General features: G+C 41.4%; 1 protein-coding gene and 1 long non-coding RNA gene across 8 annotated transcripts in view; both read left to right on the forward strand.

Annotated features, from left to right (window-relative positions):
- BCAS3 (BCAS3 microtubule associated cell migration factor) overlaps positions 1-21,841 on the forward strand; it is a 532,941-nt gene that overhangs the window by 426,689 nt on the left and 84,411 nt on the right. The gene's annotated exons all lie outside the window — the stretch shown is intronic.
- LOC121169778 lies at positions 19,304-20,866 on the forward strand. The gene is made up of 2 exons (XR_005885916.1): positions 19,304-20,156; positions 20,510-20,866. It is a non-coding gene; the product is annotated as an uncharacterized LOC121169778 (long non-coding RNA).

The following is a 21,841-nucleotide window of genomic DNA, read 5'->3' on the forward strand; positions in this document are numbered from 1 at the left end:
AGCAGACACAGATGGAAGATGTTCTCTCTCTATCTCTGTCTCTCTCTCTCAGTCTCTCTTTGTAACTTTGACTTTCAAATAAATAAATCTTGAATTTTTTTTAAAAAAAAAAAAACCACCACACACACACAAAGAAGCCATGCATAACCTTTGTAAAGTGAAGCTGTAAGAATTAAAGAGGGCCTGTGGAGTGAATGGGCTTATGGCTATGAACACTTACTGTTTTAAGTTACTACTGATGGGCCTGGCACAATGGCCTAATGGCTGAGTCCTCACCTTGCATCTGCCAGGATCCCATGTGGTCGCTGGTTCATATCCTGGCTGCTCCACTTCTCATCCAGCTCCCTGCTTGTGGCCTGGGAAAGCAGTAGAACATCATAGGGGCCTTGGGGCATGTGCCCACATGGGAGACCCAGGGGAGGCTCCTAGCTCCTGGCTTTGGATCACTTGGGGAGTGAACCAGCAGATAGAACATCTTTCTCTCTGTCTCTCCTTCACTCTGTATATCTGCTTTTCCAGTTTAAAAAAAAAAAGTGGATCTTAAAAAAAAATAAGTACTCTTTATTACCAAATTAATCTAGATATAAAACAGAAATTCTAATGCATACTGGCAGGAAAGCAAACATAAAAGTGTTTGCCATAGAGTGTCTAAAGGCATTATATTATATATAATGAGAAAGGTTTTGGGAAAACCAGGTAACCCACAGGAGCAAGTGAAGTAACTAAAGGAGCAAGAAACCTTCAGCCACTGTAGGCCTGAGCTGCCAAGACAAAGAGCAATGATCAGAACAAAAGTGGCACAGTAGCAATTGCTGAAGGTGAGGCCCACATCTGGATGGTTGGTTTCCACCTGTGGACTCAGTGTTATGGAGCTAAGGGCCAAAATGCCTGGATCTCTGTTGTTCCTGTCCTCCATTCTGTAGACTGTGGCTTCCCAGCTGAATCTAGGAAGAAGGAACCTGGCTGATGGAGTCTCTTTGGAGGCCAGCCGCATGAGTCATAGACTTAGGGAAAAGAAGAATCTGTACTGGGAGTCTACTGACTCTTCCCATAGAATTTTTCAGGGTGATCTTGAACTTCCTAGAGAAGATCAAAGTCAAATCCAATGCTTCTTTTATTTGACTCATTGATTTTTTGTCCTTCCAGGTATTAAAATGTAAAGCCAATAATTAAGGAAAATTGGTGTTATTATTATTGTAATGGGGAAAGATTAATAGGAAAATAAAATCCACATATATGTGGAAATCTGATATATGACAGAGGTAGCATTATGATCGGTGCTGAAAGATGGAGTAACCAATAAACTATGCTGGAACAAATGTTTATCTTATTCTAGGATAGCAATTATTAAAATCCTTGACCATAAGTTTGTGAAAGCAAAGAAGCTGGGACTTAAACCTATTCTCCCATGTGGGACATCAGCATTGCAACCAGAAACTTAACCCACTGTGCCACAATGCCAGTCTCAATAAGCACTGTTTAAACATCAGTCAGTATTGTTGCCATTTTACAGTTTTAGATTTCTCTTCCTAGATATAAATTCCAGAAAAAAAAGTCTGACTGTGTGTTAAAGAAGACTCCTTCAGTTATGCTCTTTGCAAGTAAAAAGAATGAATATTAAGACCATGATGCATTCAGTGACTAACACTAAAAGTTAACAAGACCTCCTTGTGCTAGCATAGATAAGCCTGAAAAGTCATATTAAAGGAGGATATAAGAAAAAGCTGCAAAAGAATAAGAGTAAATACTGAGAAGGCAGAAGATAGGACTGGGAACAGTCCTCTGAGATTACAGCTGTATCTTCACTGTTTGTCATATTTACATTAAAAATATTTTTGATGAAACTTTTGAAGAGAAGTTCATTGGCTTTTAAAAAGCTTAAAAGGGATACAAGAAGTGTGACAAAAAGAAACTGCTGATCTTGAAGACAACTCAGGTTCAATTCCATTGTTAAGTCAGTGCTTTATGTTGTAATTATTACAACCTTTATTAGCTTTGCAACATTATATACGTTACCTGGCTTTAGTTTGAGCCTTCAGTGAGGTTCTGTAAATAGCACAGCATAATCATAGTTGATACTCAGTAATTGTTCCCTTCCTTTCCCTCTTGTTCACGGCAGGAAAAAGACTAACCAACACTTCCCTTGGAAAATATTCTCAACCAAATGTCTGCTTCTGTAGGCCTGGTTTCTGCAATCTTGTCTTGGCAATAGTTCATGTTGACTTTAAGTAGATTGCCAACTCATGCCCAAACTTAGTGAAACTAATTCACTTAGTAAAGAAATGAACTTCAGACTCTCACGGTATAAAACCATCATTTTTTTCCCACCAAGTAGTATATTTGCCAGGGTTTACTCTTCTATGTAAGAACTTAAATAATTGTGGTTCTTACCCTTTGTCTTAGTAAAATCCTGTGACTTGTAAACTTATACCTTCTCTTGCTAACTGAAGAATGGTCACACCCTCCAATAAGACAGCTATCTTTGGCTTAGAAAAACCCAGTCCCCCCTTTCTATGGATGCTAAAACGTCTGCCCTCCTAATTTCTGGTAACAGTTTGAGTTTTCAAAATTTTTGCTGTTTTCAAGAAATTTTATTGACAAGATCATTGTGCACAGTTATGGGGTATGATGTGAAATGTTTACATATATGCTTATATCTAGAACAAGTTGAGATGATTAGCATTTCTTTTTCAACATTTATCCTTTTCTTAAAGTAAAGATTTATTTTCTTGAAGGAGTTTCAGAGGCAAAGGGAGAACGAGATCTTCCATGTTCTAGTTTACTTCCCAAAGGGCTGCATCATGGGCTGGACTGAAGCCAGGAGCCAGGAATTCCAGCCATATCTGTCATATGGGTAGCAGGTAGCACAGCTGCAAGCATTCTGGCTATTGTCCTTTGCCTTCTCAGGCACATTAGCAGGCAGCTAGATAGGAAATGGAGCAGGCAGGATTCAAATTGGCACTTCAATACATGATGGGAGCCTTGCAGGTAATGGGAAAACCTGTTGCATCACAGTGGCAGCCCCTCATTTATCATTTCTTTATGTTGAAGACCTTTAAATCCCTCTCTTCTAGTTCTTTATAAAAGATCCTGCAAAGTATTCTGAACTATAGTTACCCTGCCATGTTATAGAACATTAAAACTTACTCCTCCTATGTAACTAATTTTAGTACCTGTTATCCACTCCCCTGATTATTGTTTATATAAAGATGTGAAAGCTGTATAGTTGGGGTCAGTTACTACCTTGGGGGAACTTGTCCTAACTTTCATTGAAATCTCACCTCTTTCTATCATTACTAAGTAATTTGATGTTTTTCATATGAACATTTCTGTAGCAACCAAGTTAACAAATACAAAACTGTGGCTTAGGATTTTATCTTGTTTTTTTACTCTAGTACTGCTTGGGAAGGTAGGTGTAATATTCATTGCTATGAAGGCAATAGCTAAAGAGACAGTTGACTTTAAGGAGATAAAGACAAACATACCTATAGGTCTATATATGGACAAAGAAACTGAGTGATGTGTGCGTATTAAAAGAATGGTCTGCACTCACGCATGCTTCTCACAAGGAAGCTCACCCTAGCAATTTCATTTGAGTAGAGGTTTGGGAAAGGAGAATTAGTTTCCAAAGGAAAGTGTGAGAAGCACCTTAGGCCTGAATGATTTAACACTAGGACATGCTATCTGAGAAGCTACAGCTAAGGGTAGAGAGATGAAACAAGAGGCCTAGGAAAATTGTACTGGCTAGTGATCTCAGGATTTCCCAGACTGGCCTTACATGTAGACATCGCCTGCTATAACAGGCATGTTTAGGGAATCTTCTGAAAGATCTAATTGCTACAATAAACATGACTCACAGCCCTTTGCACCTTCTGTTGCTGTGGAATCTCTCCCATGCCATGTTAGAAATTTTCTGCAACCTAAGCCTATTTAGTCTATTTTCTCCCACTCTGTAAACACCCTTCTTCCATAGTTGCAAATGTCTCCACCATTATTTGTTTCAATTTGTAAATCGCAGAAAGGCTAGAATAAACAGTGTCCTCACACACGCACACTCATCTGTTGCCAAGGATGAGACATCTTCAGCCAGAGGTGCATTCACAAGGAGACCCTCCGCAATTTCCTTAAGGAACCAAAGTTCTCACTGGAAGCAAGTGAGGTCCCGGTCTTCTTGACCCCTTTGTGCGTGGATGGAAAAGTTAACTTTTAAATTGCCACAGTGGTTAGTAACTTAAAAGACAATGAAGCAGTGATGTCAAGACTTCTTAGATTCTTTGGAAATAAACAAGTGATTGACTGGCCCCTAGGAAACATTCAGGACCTGAACAAACAGCTGCAGTATTGGACTGTTGTGTTTATCTTTGAATTTTCAACACTTGACCATGGTTGCTGGATGAGTAAATGACTGAATGAGGAAGTGAATAAATGAATGCATGTCACATTGCCAAAAAGTGGGATCCTCAGTGAGAAGCCTGAGATACCCATGGAATGACAATGTGATCCACAACTCAGGGAGGGAGATGGCACAAAGATGAAACATGGAACTTTCCAAAAGAAAGCCAGGCAGAACTGTGGAAGAAAGGACCATTTGACCTGTAACATGACCGTAGGATACACTGATCTCATTTGTCTTGTTCACCTGGGTACTCTAGAACCTGCCCTACATAGGCCTTTGTGTGCACAGGGTCCACTGAAAATCCATCTCCCACCTGCCAGCAAATAGCGACAACAAACAAATAAAAAGCCAGGTCATGTGTCCCTTGAATATTTAATGTCATGCCCTACATTAAGTGCCTGGCCTCAGAGATCTGTCATTCACTGGAGATTCCCTTGCTCATGCTCTTGGTGCTATTCATGGTATTTGACCCTGAGGATTCTCCTTACCAGCTACTTCTACCCTTGCCGGTTTTACGTTTGTTATTCATCCAGCACTTTCTATTAACTAAAGATTCTCTTCACTACTCAGTCTTGAATATGCATATTATATCAATTCTGTCTCTAAAATTTATTCCTCAATCCAGTTTGCAAGGCAAAATTATGTAGTAAGTGGTATTTTATGTCTCTCTGTCCCTCTTTTTCTATATCACCAGCAACAACCCTTGCTACTCCCATAGCTTCTAATTTTCTTTTGCTTTCCTTTGACCAGATAAAAATGATTTTTTTTATTATGGTATAAGAACACATAGAAGGTGGGCATTTTGAATGTTTGCTAAGTTGTTTCCCATATCAGAGTGTCTGAGCTCAAGTGTTAGCTCCACTTCCCATCCTGGTGTCCTTGTTGTATGTATCCTGGGTGACAGTGGGTGATGACTCACAGACCGAAGTCACTCTTCCGGCCCATGTGGCAGGACTGCATCTCCCAGTCTGGTGAGACCCAGATTGGGTGCTTTGTTCCTGACTTTTATCTGGGCCAGCCCCAACTATTGTGGGCATTTGGAGAGCGAACCAGCAGATGGTAGATCCTTCTCTCTGTCTCTCTCTGTGCTTCTCTCTGCCTTGCAAATAGAATAAAAATAAATTTAAAAAGTTAAAAACGTGTAACATAGTTTTACATCTTAACCATTTTTAAGCATATAATACAATAGTGTGTATTCGTGCTGTTGACAGCAGATCTGTAGAATTCTTTCATCTTGTGAAATTTAAACCATTGAAAATAACTCCTCATTTCCTTTTCCCCATTCACAAAGCCTCAGTAATCACATTCTACTTTGTATTTCTATGAATTTGACTACTTCAACTACCATATGTAAGTGGGAGCATACAATAATTGTCTTTTTGTGACTGACTGACTTCACTTACCATAATGTTTTCAAGGGTTATCCATGTTTTGGCATGAGACAAGAATTTTTTTCCTTTCTGTAAAGTTGCATGATACTCTCCTGAACATCTGTACTCCGTTTTCTTTATTCACTCATCCACTTACAACTATTTAGATTCTTTCCACCTCTTTGCTCTTATCAGTATTATAGCAACAGACGTAAATGTTCAAATATCTGTTGAAAATTTAATCAAATCCTTTGGCTACATACCATGTAGAGTTGTTGGGTTGTATGATAATGCTGTTTTCAGTTTTTTGAGAAATCTCCATACGGCTTTCCATAGGAACTGCCCCATTTTACATTCTTGCCAGCAATGCACAAGGGTTCCAATTTCTCTACATCGTTATTAGTATTGTTGGTTTTTGTTGTTGTTGTTATTGTTTGGTAGTGGCTATCACAAGGTATGATGAGAAGCATGTTTATATTTGTAGATAGATAGATAGATAGATCATTTGTTTATATTCTTTGTGTGTCTATTTTAAAAATCTTAGTTTGTATTTGAAAGTCAGAGAGAAACAGACAAAGAAACAGAGAGATCTCCCATCTGCTGGTTCACTCCCCAGATGTCTGCAGTAGCCAAGGCCAAAGCCATTAGCTGGGAGCTTAATTCAGGTCCTGAAAATCTCAAAACTTTTTAAATTGGGAATTATTATTATATTTAGAGGCAGCCAAGTTATAGAAAAATAAGATTTACATAGACTCTTGTTGGATAGTTAATTTTTAAAAGTAGGTTACTTTGGGGGATTAAGAATATTTATGAATTTATCAGCTTTTTAAATTTTATGATTTTAATTATCTTCTTCCCATTCTAATTAAAAATTACTTTTACACTTAAATCTCAATTTTGTCTCAAATCTCAATTTTCTCAAAGGAATCCCCTGATATTGTATATGTTTCTGGCTACCCAAAATTGCATCTATTCCTATTCAGAGAAAAAAGAAAAATAAACAAATTGGACATCATCAACTTGAAAACTTTTGTGTCTCAAATCGTGTAACTAATAGTGGACTGATATCTAGAATACATGAAGAATTTCTGTAACTCAATAATAGAAGTGTGAATAACAGAATAGACAGAGGACCTGAGTAGGCACACATCTCCAAAGAAAACATGTGACCATATGAAAAGATGCTCATTAATCATATGAAAAGATAATCATTAAATATCGGGAATATTCAATTCAAAACCACAATAAGATATCATTCAGTATCCATGAGGATTGCTGCCATTGGAAAGAAAGTAGCCATTATTGATACAAAGATGAGTATGTGGAGAAATTGAAGGGTTCATACACTGCTAGAAAATATGGAATTAACGCAGCCCCTTTGGCGAAGGTATCTGGCAATTTCTCAGATGGTTAAATAGAATTACCATATGATACAGCAACTCTATATCTAGATTTATACACAAGAGAAATGAAAACATATCCACACAAAACTTGACTTGATTCTTACAAGCAGCATTTCTCCTAAAGGACAAAAGTGGAAACAAATGTCTGTCAACTGATAAATGTATATGCCCACAGGAACTGAGAGCAGGGCTAGGAACAGATGCTTATACCCATATTCACTGCAGCATTATTCATGTTAGTCAAAGATGGAAACAACCCAAGTATTCATCAGTAGATTAATGATCAGACAAAATTTGATCTGTAAATGGAACAGTATTCCATATAAAGAAGTCAATTTCCTTTTTAAAAAAGATTTATGTATTTGAAAAAGTTATAGAGAAATAAAAAGACACAGATTTTTTTTTTCATCTGCTGGTTCACTCCCCAAATGGCTGCAATAGGTGGAGCTGGGCCAGACCAAAGCCAAGAGCTTCATCTAGGTCTCCCATGTGGGTACAGAGATTCAAGCATTTGGTGCATCTGTTGCTTTTCCAGGTGTGTAAGCAAGGAGATGTATCAAAGTAGAGCAGCCAGGACTCAAACCAGTGTAATATGGGGTGCCAGCTTTGCAGGCAATGGCATAACTTCCTGCTGTCAGCCCTAGGAGTCAAATTCTTGGTTGCATTGCAGCATAGATGAACATAGAAAAACCTGGAGAGTGGAAGAAGACATGTGATTCCATTTAATGTCCAGAATAGACAAGTCTGTAGATAGGGTACTTAGATTCATAGTTGTCTGCAGCTGGAGATAAGAAGAGGTTGAGACACCAAAGGTAGACAGAACTACTTTTCACAGTAACCAAGGTGTTTTTATATAGGTTGTAGTGATAGTTGCACAATTCTGTGAGTACAGTAAAAGCTTTGACTTCTACCTTTAAGTGCATAAATTCTGTGGTTAATAAATTATATCTCAGCAAATTTTTAAAGCAACCTCATACTCACACATTCAAATACAGTAGCTGCTCTGGCCTTATTTCTTCCATTTTCCTCAATGATTGCCTTGGTGGGCACACGTGTGAGTAGATAGGGAGCTGCATTCCATTCCATTCAGTTAAGTTTTTCTTGAACAGCAGCTTGTGCCTAGCCTGTAGTAGCCCAGAGACTTCAGCCACTGTTTGTATTTTGCACACTTTCCCTTGGGGCCTCAGCAGAAAGAGTATTTTTAGAACAACTGTGGGTCTAAATTCATGTGGCCCAGCGTCTGTTCATTAGTTCCCATCACTGCCATTGGGATAAGCATGGGTTATGTTCGGTCTTAATCCCTCCCAGGACACAAAGTTGTTTGGGCCATCCTAGTGCAGACCACAAACTATGTTTCAGAAAGCAAACCAAGCCAGTGGGCTCCATGGTGAGGTGGCACTGGTCCCTAAGCATGAGTGAGGAAAAAGAGAGAGAGAGAGCCAGGGAAGTAACCACAAGCCAAGCTGGGCTTGGCTGCTCACTGAGTAACTGCAACAGTGCAAGCTGTGCTAAGGCCTCTCGGCTCACCCTTTCTCCCTCTTGCAGTCTCTCTTCACATTAACTCTTTATTTTGCTCAGTTCCAGAGCTATGCATGAGTACTTTTCTTTGTAGTTCCTTGTTCATTGCCCACATATTTCTTGCTCTACTATCTGTAGCATTTGTGAAATTTGCCTAGTGCAACAATATAGAGTTGAAAGGGGTTTCAGGACTGGTATAATCCATATCCACTACATTATGTTTCCGGGTTATGATACCAGAGTGACCCAGCTAGGGCTGGAGTTGGTTCTATTATCCCTCTCCTGATTCAGGGCTCTTCTCACTCCTGAAAGCAGCAGGACTCCAAGCATATTCCAGGTGCCTACAATTCTTTGTGATATATCCAGCTATAGTATGAATAATCATCCCCCTCAAAGGCAGGTGTGGTTTTCTAAGGTTCAGGAGGCATTTGGGTGCTGAGAATCTAGCATGTAGAGGAACCATCAGAATTGTATTTGGAAACAAGTGTGAGGTCTTCAACTTGATGGAAAGAGTGTTGAGTTTGGAATCAGAACCCAAGCATGTCATGACTTTGCCACTGGTCAAGTTTTCAGAGCTTTGCTATGCTGGATCTGTATAATGGGGAGGAATCATAGCCTACTTTAGAATGGGCTGTAGAGATTTGATGGAATGAAGAGTACAATAGCTTCTTGTCACTTTGAGAAAAGCTTGCTTCTGTTGGGTAAGTGCATGTAGTAAGAGGCAGCCCCTCTAAGGATGTTCTTGTGACACCTAAGTGCCTAAATGGTCACCATCAGAGCTCAGTGTTCTTTGTACCTGCTGTCCTCACACATGCCTGCTCACTGGGGCCAGTGCTGAAGAATCACCTGGGCACTTGTGGACCTGTATCACATTGAAGGCTCTATAAGAACTGTTGATGCATATGCTTGCTTGATTCCCATGGTATCTCATCTTCTTAAGTAGATTTTACATTTTTACTGTGCAGTTCTAAAAGAAAAGTTGGCACAAAATAGTATGTAGTGACAAAAATCCCTGCCTTCATTCCCAAGTGTTTCCCCAGGGGTTCTCTCCGTTCCCTTATTTCCCATGTGTCATTCCAAAAACAGGCTGAGTCCTTTTTCCCTTACATCAAAAGGATACCATACTACTCACACTGATTTTATGTTTCAGTGTATCTTGGAGATTTTGTCCCATTTTTTGTGTTTGTAGAATTTTTGTATTATTTATAGAGAGAATGTGCTTTTCCATAATTCTCTCAGCTACCCCTCCCAATATTGGTCATATAGATCTCTCATCATCATTAACATTGCTTCAGTGAATATTTTGTATCTTTGAGCATTTATGTAATTTTATCTGCACAATTGGTTCCTGGAAATAGAATCCCCAGATCAATGGGTACATGACTGCAGAATTTTTTGTGATTTTATTATTTCACATCAATGTTCCCATAGTACTCACTATGCTGGTTCATATTCCTGGCAACAGCATATTCAAGAGCTTATTTTCTCCATCCCATGCCCATGTAGTATGTTACCCGACTTTTTGGCTATCGCTTTTCAGATGCGTTAACAGTGTTACTTCACTGTAGTTTTAATTTGCATTTCTCTTAGACTGCTATTGAGCATCTTTTCACATATACAGATGCCGTGTTGACTTTATTCTCTCTTCGTGTTCTTTGCCCATTTTTCCATTGGCTTATGGATTTTTTTCCATATCGATTTGAAGAAGCTTTCTGTATACAAAATTCATTAGGTCTTTAGCCTATATATTTAAGTACTTTTTCCAAGTTGTCATGATCTTTTAGCATATATATGCTCTTTTCCCTTATATTTTAAAGCTTTATCTTTGTGAAGTATCAATAATTTTAATATTTCTGGAGTTTATTTATTCGAATCGCTTTCTGCATTTCTTGTTTTAAAAACTATTTTCATGGTAAATCTTCTCTTCTGATTAGTCACTTTCTTTTCACAAGAATGCTGCACACATCTTTAATGTTCAAAAGGTTTTTCCTAAACGTTTGCAGCTTAGGAACTATGAATTTGGTATCAAAGACCTTACTGAAAAGTTTAACATATTCACACCAGGTAACGGGCATGTACCTGCCTCTGGATTTTCCTGAAGATGTTATAAGATCAAATGAATTAACATATGAAAAACTGCTTTCTAAAGTATAAAGGAATTATTTCAGGCAGTTTTTCAGTGCACGCATTTATACATGTTTTTGTTATTTTTCTTCCTAATTGGTCTCAGATTTGAAATAAAATTTGTCTCTAGGAAAAAGCAAACCTCATAAATGTGAGCTTTCATTTATTGCTTCTTTGGGAACCTCTTACCAATGAGCAGGCTTTCCTGAGCCCTGGTTGGGAGCTGAAAGAAGATGGGAGCATTGGGTTTCTGGTGAGAGGGCTTCCCAAGTGTCCTTACTGGTAACATGTGAGTCATATAGTTGCAAAAGTGGGCAAGACATTTGAATAACATTCAAAGATAGAGAATCCAATGTATTTTTAGTGTTAAAATAGTTCAAAGGCAAAATGTTTTGGGAACTGAGACTGGATTAGATGGTTTACACTTAGGCAGATGTGACTTCCTGTGTCAGCAAAGGAAAAATCCTCTAGCCTAACCTACCAAGGCTTCAGAGATGTGGTCAGTGTCCAGTTACAGAAAGCTGTATTGGGATTGATGCAATACAGTGGAGGGGCAAGTGTTGTGATGTTGTAGATTAAATTGCGATTTACAGTGTTGGCATCCTCTGTCCCATTTTGAGTCCTAGCTGCTCCATTTCCAATCCAGATTCCCACTGTCACACCTGGGAAAGCAGCAGATGATGGCTCATGTCCTTGTGTCCCTGCCCCAAATGTAAGAAACCTGGATGGAGTTCCTGGCTCCTGGCTTCTGCCTGGTCCAGTCTCTGCTATTGCTGACATTTGAGGAGTAAACAAATGGAAGATGTGTGTCTCTCATTGTCACTCTCTGGCTTTCAAATAAATAAATAAATCTTTTTAAAATTTGTGGAACACAGTTGAATGAAAAAGAAGGAAACTCATCAACACGGGATGCTGGGGACTATACCTTCTAAAAGTCTCTCTGCCACACTTTGAGAGAATTGGACACTAATTTTTGTTTCCATCTTGGGTTCATGAATTGGCCAAATTATGACATCCCCTGAATGAATTTTAGATCATTTTTTTCATTGTAGAAATTTTAATAAAGTGAAATTACATCCCTGGGATGTATCATTAAATCAAGTTTGTGAAATGGACTGACATATTTTTGGCTGTGATTTCTCCCTTCTTTAAAATTAAAAAAAATAAGGCAGCTTTGGCACCTTAAATCCTGATAGCATAACATGATATTGTTATCCCAGAGCTGTGATGATTTTGCTCCACATGACTCCTTTGTGGATTGAAAGCAGTTGGGCAGCCAGGGTATTCATTGGTGCTGCCTGGTTTTGTAAGAGATTGTGCCATTTAATTTATGGTTTAATACAAATGTGACCGTTTGTACTAGAGAAGTATCCATGAGTCCAACTTGATCTTGTCCCTGCCTTCGGCCCATCAGCATGCAACCCTCTGTACTGGTACTTGACATTTTATTTGTTTCATTTGCCTAGCTTCATCCCTATTTAGAAAGAGGCTGAGGTAATTTACAGGGAATTTATATCCAAATGAAGCTGAAAAATCAGAAGATTAGTAAATGTTCAGAACTTGAACTGGCTTCCCTGGGTAGCCCTGGCTGTCACAGGCTGAAGGCATGGAGGCCCTGGTGCTCCTGTGCAGTCAGCAGTGCATTTCCTGTTTTTCTCTTGTTCCTGTGATTGAAGCTTTGTAGGAAGTGGCTTCTGAATGTGCTGTGACATTCACTCGTTTCCTAACACCAAGGCTAGGAATGCTCATAAGAGCTGCCAGGGCCTCTGCTGGGAGGGCCGCTGCTCACCAAAAAGTGGCAAGATTTGGCCAGACCTGGCTGGGCCAGCGCAGTGACCTGAAACCCTTCCAGAAAGAGCAACATAAGTTTTAATCAGCACAGAGCTGACGCTCAACACCTGGTCTGAAATCATGGAAGAATGACATTCTCCTGCAGTTGACACTAGACACTCTCTCCTGCTAGTCTAAGCTGTGGGCTCTTGTTGCCCTAAATTCTTGTCCTTAGCCTCTTTCCTGGCTGAGCTGCTTGCTCTTTCTTGGCCTAGTCACTGATGTTGACCTCGGGGCCGCTTCTGCCCCCTGCTGATAGAAACCAGCTGCCCTGACACTGCCTCCATGAGCAGACCAGGACTCACATGAGCCAAAGGAACAGAAAGTATCACTCGAGAGCTGAGTTGGGGTCCTGTGCTGACCCTTCCTCCCAAGTTGTGCTTTCTCCTTGCTCAAGTGCAGAAAAGGAAGATGGAACAGGTATACTCTTTAGTATGTATTACAGACTAGGTGCTAATTGATGTTTATACAAGAGAGAACTGAATGCTACTTGGCAGCCTAGGGTGGCCCCGGGACTGAATACTCCCCTTTGTCTCCTGCACTTTTTCAGCAGGTGTCAGGTATACTTTCTTGGCTCCAAAGTGCAACACTCTCCATGCTTCCTTCCATTTACCCATGGGCTCTAGACTAGACTGGGGAATTGACTCAGGGAAAATGTTTACTTCTCTAATTAAACAGAATTAAGCTCTGAACTCAGAACTGACTTGGGCTGAGCTGGGCATAATTAAGATGCATGGGTTATGTGTAAATAACGTACCTCTAATTGGCTTTGATTAAGTGCAAATTAGTATCACACTTCAGTCCAGTGTGATTTACATTCCTCCTTCCTTTTTACTCACCGGAGGGCTGTGGGTGGCCAAAAAGACTTATTTATGCAGGAGAGAGACCACAACCAGGAGTTGGGGAGCCCGGGAGAAGGCAACCTACAGCTGAGATTCCTGTCTCTGACATCTCTTCTCCATGTCTCACTCCTGCTTTGGGACGAGTCCTCTCTAGTCTTTCCAGTTCTGAAGCTCCACCAGTTGCTTTTAGGTTTTCAGGACTTTAGAAGTTAAAGAATTTGCCCTGGCAACCTCTGTCCCACAGCTGCCCCAGGCTTTGACAGGCACTGGATCTCCACACCTTTGGTATTCAGAAACATTCCACAAATGAAACAGCTGGTGGGAACCTTCCTGTCAGAATCCCCAGTGCATGGTTGTGAGTCAATAGCCTAACTCCACACTTGCATTCACAGAGTAGACCTTTGCATCCAGCCCTTGGGGAGCTAGTGTGAAGGGGTGGCCCCATTTCTGGCTGCTTCTCACTAGTCTTGAGTTTATCCTGGGAAGTCATTCCAAGCAGATGAAGCTGCCTAGCTAACTTCTTAGTGATGCTGGCTCCTACCCTGAGCCCATGCAGCCTGGCACACAGAAAGGCCCTTGAGTAGTGACAGCCTGGTAGGGAGCAGCAGGGTGTGGAGGTGACATGATGCCTATGACCCTGTCTGCCATCAACAATTGGATCTAGAAGGAGTTTCTGCAGATTTTCTCACATTGGCATGCTGCTGTTTAGGAGTGCTAACGGGTGCCAGGGTCTGTAGGAATGCTCTTAGGAGGAATGAATTAAATGCCACTTCACACCTTCACAGAAACCTCTCCCAGCATGGCCAGAGAGGCTCCTTAAGAGTGTCACCTTCAGAGATGTTTGATTTCCAAAATGCTGCAGGCTTAACAGAGTAAAAAGGTGATGTATTTAGCCAAAAATGGCACTGCAGAAATGCTGATCTAAGTGCTGGAAGTCAGAGTGTTTCCCAGGTCTCTGAAACTACATTCATTGAGCATGCATGGCCCCTCCTGAGCCAAACATTAGAGATGTAATAGGCTGTCTATCCCACCTTTACAACAAAAGAGCTCAGAGTCTCTGGGGGCAGGTCTCTGTAGATATGATAGGTGCTGTGGCAGAAACAAACAGCAAATAACTGGGCTGCTGCCACGTCAGTCCTGGGCAGCATGGAATAGTGCAAGGGTCACTGTTGTCCGCAAGAAGAGCACCTTGTTTGCACCCAAGTGGGAGCATCACATAGCTCTGAAGGAAGAATGTTCATGCAAACAACAATGAAACAGTCACAGCACACACCAGATGCTGGTGGCCATGCTTGGTGTTTCTGTTCATCCTCTACGGAATTGTCATAGCTCTAAGTAGTAGGTACTAGGGACAGATCAAAACTGAAGAATCTTGGTAGGGTCAAGTAACCTGCCCAAGGTCCCACAGATGTGAATCAGCCAGGACTCACTGGCTCTGGTGTCTCTCCAACTCTCTCTCTCATAACTGCTGTGACTCTTCATCGGGTGCCAGAGACTGTGACGCCAGGACTTTGGGCTCTGATGTTGACTTCCTTGCCAGTTGGCTTTGTGCTACTGGCCACATCTATGCTTCAGCCTACTCCTCAGCCTAACCATCAAGAAACATTCTTAGCAAACTTTGAAAATCAAAGAAAATACAGGGGCTGTGCAGAGAGAAATATGAGGCTCTTTCCCTATTTCTGTTGCTACTGTCAGTCATGCATTTGGTGACCTTGACTTGCCATCTTCCAGCCTTAAAGCATGCAATATTGATCTCTGTCAGTTTTACTTCTTGACCTGTGTACTTGATTCCAGAAAGCCTCTTAAAGAAGGGCTCTGTATCTTTCTTTGTCAGGAATAGACCGGGCAGCAAGGGCCCAAGGTTATCAAGTACAAGGGCTTTGTCCCAGGGCCATCTCTGGTACAGATTGTGCTGGTCTAGATCGGCATGCACTTTCTACTTCAGATTCCCAGTCAGGTCTCAGTGGCAAGTAGTGCTTACTCTTTTAAAAGAGGCCGTTCAGACAGAGCCTTAACTGAAGTGAGTCCTCCTTCCCTTCCAGTGGCTTGAAAGTACTGCTTGCTTGTCTAACTAACAGCATCAAGGGGCCATGTCTGCAACCACCACACAGCATGTCCAGCCAGAGGCTCAGAAGCTCCCTTGGCAGTTTGTAATGCAGAGATGTTGAGGAGGGAGCACTGGCCCTATGTACCATCCTCATAACATGCATTGTACCCAGCACTGGGTAAAGTGCTAGTCTAAGGATTCCTCCCAGCAACCCTTCCCCAGTCCTAGGCCTAGGCCCCACATGCCAGCTGGCCTTTTACAGGTACCCTGGTTTTAAAGGAAGCCTTGGACCAGATGATTTTGGTTTGGAAGGATAAGGGTGGAGGTTGAGAAACTTGCTTATAGTCTGTCAATCTTGTAACTGTTTGGAATTCCAAGTATCAACTTCCTAGCATCAGTCCTTCATTCCCTCCCACGCCAGAAGACTCACACAGGCATAACTGCCCTACCTGGCACATTTTTTCTTGAGCAGGGCCCAGTGCGAGTGCTGCTTAGTTCACTGCTTAGTTCACTTGTTGGAATAGCTTGTTTTAGCCTCTTAGTCTTGTCTCATTCTTCTTTCTGTGTCTCAGAACTTTGACTTTGAGCTGTATTTCCAAATCCTAGGGAAGTCCCATTGGGAAGAAAGTGGCATCATTACTCAGCTGGATCACTCACAGCAAGTTGGGGAGGGGAGTTAGAGTTATGTCAAAGTACTGACCCAGCAGATTCACTCAATTGAAAAGGGTGCTTTTCTTCTGATCACTTCTGAACATCCTCAACTGCACCAAATTTAATTTTTAGCCTCTGTTACTTTTTTTTTTTTGCTCTTTGCTTAGAATTTCTCAACATCATACATAGCTGTTTACCTCCATATACAGTTAGTGCAATATGAAGCCACTCTACTCTCTGAAAGCGAATAAACTAGCTCTAATGGATGTGCTGTCGCACAGCAAATAAAGGGTTAATAGCTTTAGCAGGCAGACTGGCCAGCAGGAGTTAGTGGTGTGGAGTAAGAGGGACGCCAGGCTGTCTCTAAACTTTTTGGCCCTCCCCAAGTACAGAGATGAAGGAAGAGCTGCTATAAATCACAGGAGATTAGAGACCCTGTTCTTGCCGACTCCGCAGGCTTGCACTGCTTAATGTCAAAGCCTCACGTATTACTTTAACAGCACTCCTTTTCTTTATTAAATCCACTTTGAAATATATATATAAAAAAATGATGATCTTTCCAGTAAGGGGGAGAAGGCTAAAAGGATTTAGAAAGTATCTGCGATGTTACATTACAGAGACTAATAACTGTTTAGGGAGTAAGTAACATTTTTGCACCATCTTAAGCTATAAAAAGACAAAGAGGTATAAAGGTCTATTGCTTAGAACCCACTGGTCTGAGTGTTTTGCATGGTCTTTGCCTTCAGGTTCCTTCAAAGTGTGAGCAAAGAAACTGGGAAGCCTGGTATGAGTGCTAGTGACCAAGACAGTGTATCTGGGAACGCGCTTTTTGTAAATTTGGGGGAAAGTTGGTTGTGTACTAGGTGATTGTGTGTGTGTGTGTGTGTGTGTGTGTGTGTGTGTGTGTGTGTGTGAAGCCAGGAACCACTGTGAGGATGGAAAGAGTTTCCACTTTTATTGCTAAAAGAAAAAAATTCAAACTCCATGTCCCTTTGGAGGTTGAAACGAGGCTTATCTTCTTCATCTGACTTTAATGAAGATATATTTTATGCAGCTGCACCCATGTCAGATGTCATATTTTGGCTCAAAATGTCCACCTTCTGAGTGGGAAGTTTTTCAAAATTAAGATGTGTATTGCAATTATAAACTAATTGGGGAGTACCAGGCAAAAGTGTGAGTATCACAAAAGTTAAGTGAAAAACAAGTTCATACCAAAGAAGTAGGAGCAACCGCAAACCCATAATTGTTAAAGCTGATGATGGATATGTGGGCTGCTATTTACCTTTTTCCCTCTTGTATTTTTTAATATTTTTCATAATAGAAAAATTATCACTTTATAGCATTTTGTAAAACAGAAAATAGGACAAACAAAAGTGAGCTAAAATGTTGCATTGCCGCTTACTGCACTTTAATCTGTACCCTCTGAGAGTTCTGAATTCAGCTAAAAGCTGCACAGGGAACTCTGATTTGTTTCCTCCTAGTGAAAGCCTGAGGCTCCTTTCTGTTTCTTCCTTCATCATCAGATGACCAAATTACTTGGAGAGAGGTATTTGGCTTCAGAATTTTAGGAGAGAATGTGGTCAAGGGACCTTTGGGGTTACATCTTTGAGCCAAGCACCCACAAGCCAAGTCCCTGTGTTTTTGGGATTTCACTGTTGGCCCAACAGAAATCTGATCAACTACCTCAACCACCACTAGACACACACACACCGAGCCTATAGCCAGCTGATTGCTACAAATCAAATAGAAATATAAAAATACAGATTCAAGATTAGCTAGGCCTTAAACCTTAGAAAATAGAGGCCATTTTGAAATGTTGCCATCTTTGAGATGGGAAGGGGCACTGAACTCTCCTTCTGCAGCACCCAGGCTCTGTTAGGGGAAGGATGGAGAGTTTTAGGATGAGCCCTTCGAGCTGATGGCTGCACTGGTGCAATGCTGTTTCCATCTGCATTTCGAAGCTTGGAAAGCATTCACACCTTTAAAATGTGGTTCATATTTGCCAGGAAAAAATGGCTTGTTTTCAGAGCTTCCCATCCAAAAGCTGACAGGTCACAGCTTTGCCTCCTGACAAACAGCTTGAAGGTATCTCCTCTGCAGACTCCTGACACAATGAATTGCGGTTCTTCATTTATGGCAGTTTGTGCTTCGTGTGTGCTTTCATGTGCTTAGGACGGCTGCCCAGTTTTAAAGTAGCAGCTTTTAAAATAGCTGGAAATGGATGTGGCGTTCAGGTTGGGTTGAAAGGGGGTTGACACCGCCTGTGTGTGTGTGTGCGTGTGCACTTTCAAGTCTGCATGCATGGCAGCCAGTGACACGGCAGCATGCACAGAAGTCTGTTGTGAGAAAAAAAAATACAAGGCATGGGGGGTGAGGAAGAAGAGAGAAAGAACTGCATCTAGTGATCCTGGAACAGTTGCTCAAACCAGCATTTCATGTTTTATTAGGAGAGAACAACTCTATAAAAGGAACAAGAGGTTCGATCATTGCGGAGTGGGGCGACAGGAGGCAGCTGCCAGCATGACTTTGAAACCCCTTAGAGATCCTAGGCAAGCTGCCATGCATCACGTGCTGCAGCTGCTGGGATCATTTAGCAGAAATGCAGAGCTTGGCACCCACCTAGGGCTGGATTCCAGGATTACCTCTCCCTTTTCTTAGGTAGTTTCCAGCCCAGCCCTTCCCCTGCTTCCTTCCTAGTTCTCGTCTTCTTGTTAAACTTTCTTCCGGATAGGTTCCCAGTGAATTTAGAGGCAAAGATAGTCCCCTAGCTTGATTTTTAAAAGAAGTTGAGGGATTATGTTTGTCTGTGCAATGGGCATCCAAGGCCAGCTTAGAAAGAAGAAAGAGCAAGCTCTAACCCCACACCTAGTATTGGAACCGAGCAACAAGTTGCCTGAGCCTGGCAAGCTATCCCTTACATGACATCATGCGACTACGAAAGCATGTGCATTTCATTTTTAAAGATCTACCTGGGATGTCTGTTTCTCATCAGTAGGTAAAGAATACTTGCAAAGTTGAACCCTTCAACTTTAGAACTCTCCAATTAAATTGTGTAAAATTAAGCCAGAGCTAATGTTCATGCAAGCAAGCAAAAAAAAAAAAAAAAAGGTCATTTGCAAAAGGTGATTCTTGTCAAATGTATTATTTAGTATATGTATAAAATGGTTTACAAAGATTTTTCAAAGTCTGAATGCCAGTTACTGCTGAACTTTGGCAACTCAACTAGTTTCTGTGAACTCACACTTCATGAGCAAACTTGGAGACCACCAGAATGTCAGTAAACAGTATTACTGGTATAATTTTGAGTGAGAAGTGGCTCCATCCTCACTGGGGAACAAATGGAGGGCCCATTGGAGGGGCAAGTGTGGAAACGGTCACAGTTTAATTTTTAGAAGGGATGCAAGAAATCCTTTAGATTAGAAATCCCAGAGTTTGAGGAAATCCTGTCTCCTCATAGGATAAAAGATTCTAATAACCTCTTAACTCCCTAGCTCATTCCAATTTAAAAATCATTCTCATTCTTAACTAATGGCAAAACTCAGTATCTTGCAGATGTATTCAGAGGGAGCAAAACAGTTAGGAACTGTTTAATCTTCCTGGCTCTTTGTTTCCCCTTTATTTTAATTTTTTACTGACTTATAGTTTTATGTATTTATGAGGCCTGGTCTCATAATTCTGTATATGTATGCCATATTTTATGATCAAATCAGGATAATGCGTATTTACATTTCCTTAAACATTTATCATTTCTTCATTTTGGGGCACTTGTAACTTCTCTTTCCAACTCTTATAAAATACATAATAAGTTGTTATGAATTGTATTGTCTCACTTGTAAAATAAGGAAACTGGAGCCCATAGAACTCCTATCGAGAGAGGCAGAATAAGGTCTTCTTACTGTGTCATTTGAAAGTGGTAGCTAGTATGGACCCAGACAGCTCTGAGACATTAAGTCACAACCTTCAAGAAGTGGCCAGGTAGGACCCGGCGCGGTGGCGCAAGTGGTTAAGGTCCTCGCCTTGCACGCCCGGGATCCCATATGGGCGCTGGTTCTAATCCCGGCAGCCCCGCTTCCCATCCAGCTCCCTGCTTGTGGCCCGGGAAAGCAGTCGAGGATGGCCCAAAGCTTTGGGACCCTGCACCCGCGTGGGATACCCAGAAGAGTCTTCCTGGCTTCGGATCGGCATAGCATCGGCCGTTGTGCTCACTTGGGGAGTGAATCATCAGACGGAAGATCTTCCTCTCTGTCTCTCCTCTCTGTATATCCGCCTTTCCAATAAAAAAAATAATAAAAATAAATCTTTAAAAAAAAAAAAAAAGAAGTGGCCAGGTAACCAGGGATCACCAGTTATAGTGCAGAAGAGAAGACTATGGAGCTGGTGAGATGATGGAAGAAACTGCATGCTGGAGCAGATTCAGAAGTTATAAGGGTAGGAGCAGCTCATTTGCTGGAAAATAAGTGGTTTTATCTGTGCCCACGATAGTTAAGGAAGAGATTGTGACCTTTAATTCTGATATCTTCCAGTTACTAAAATAACTTCTTACTTCAAAAGATGATAAATGTGTAAAAGAGATCCCTACTAGTATAGTTAAATTCACAATGGAATCATTTATGTTTAAGAAGAGGCCTGACTTGAGTGGGCATACCATGATGTCCTCACAGTCACCGGTCCTTTATCTATTTCTTTGGGGACAGAAGACTTCCACTAGACTGGAAAGAATTACCCAGCCTCCGTGTCTTTGAACATTTGACTCAGCCATCCAAAGAACCAGCAGAGTTATGCTAGCCACAGCACAGTATCTGGAATTCCTTTTGTTATTAAAAAATTCCACACTGCTTCTCTGAGTTCAGGAAGCCCAAGGAGGGATGAGAATTGAAACGTTTGTCTAGTGCTGTTTTACAACATTGCTTCAAGTGTCATTGGGCAAGCTGGCCTGGAAGTTACCCTTGATGTGTTCACACAGTCTTTCAGGCCCAGGCTGGGTGGGCAGAAGTACATGGTTCCATGGGGTCCTGTGCTGCTCTGTCTCTCCTGCCACCGTGTTTGTCAGGATTCTTTAGTGTTTTTTAAATACAGTACAGGAAAACTGCATCCAATCCCAGATACAGGGATTTAGCCTGTATCTAATGCAGCTGGTCTTTGGGCCAGGCTCAGCCTGTTCCAAACATTCTTGAGACTTCTGGTTCACTGCCGACTCTTTGAAGTCTTTGCCCCCACATCAGTTGTCTCTGCTTCTTGGTGCTGTCAGTAGTCAGGCCAGTTAAGCATCCTGCCACCCCAGTAATACAGAAAGTAAAGGCTGATCCCGCCAGCATGACCAAAACCTGTGATGACATCACCACTCAAGACTGTAGCTGACACAAGGCCTTGGTGTGGCTTTATGAAGAAGGCAGGCTGAGAATCTCATTTTTTGCATAGTCCCTGCTGGGTGATGAAGTCTTGGCTAGGGAATGTGCTTCCCCTGAGACTTATCTCGAAAACCTTTGGAGAGGGCACTCCCTGACAAGCTGCCTGAGATGGCAGTCCAGACGAGGAACGCCCTTGAAGTGGATCACAGCATCTAGAAAGACAGTGCTGGGCTGTGAGGCTGCCTCTCCAGGCACCCCTTTTTCCTTCCTGAAACTTAATTCTCAAGTGAAGTGGTTTCCAAGGAGCAAGTG

This window comes from Ochotona curzoniae, unplaced genomic scaffold, assembly GCF_017591425.1.
Source record: "Ochotona curzoniae isolate NIBS_2020 unplaced genomic scaffold, NIBS_Ocur_1.0 scaffold_2453, whole genome shotgun sequence".
Lineage (NCBI taxonomy): Eukaryota > Metazoa > Chordata > Mammalia > Lagomorpha > Ochotonidae > Ochotona > Ochotona curzoniae.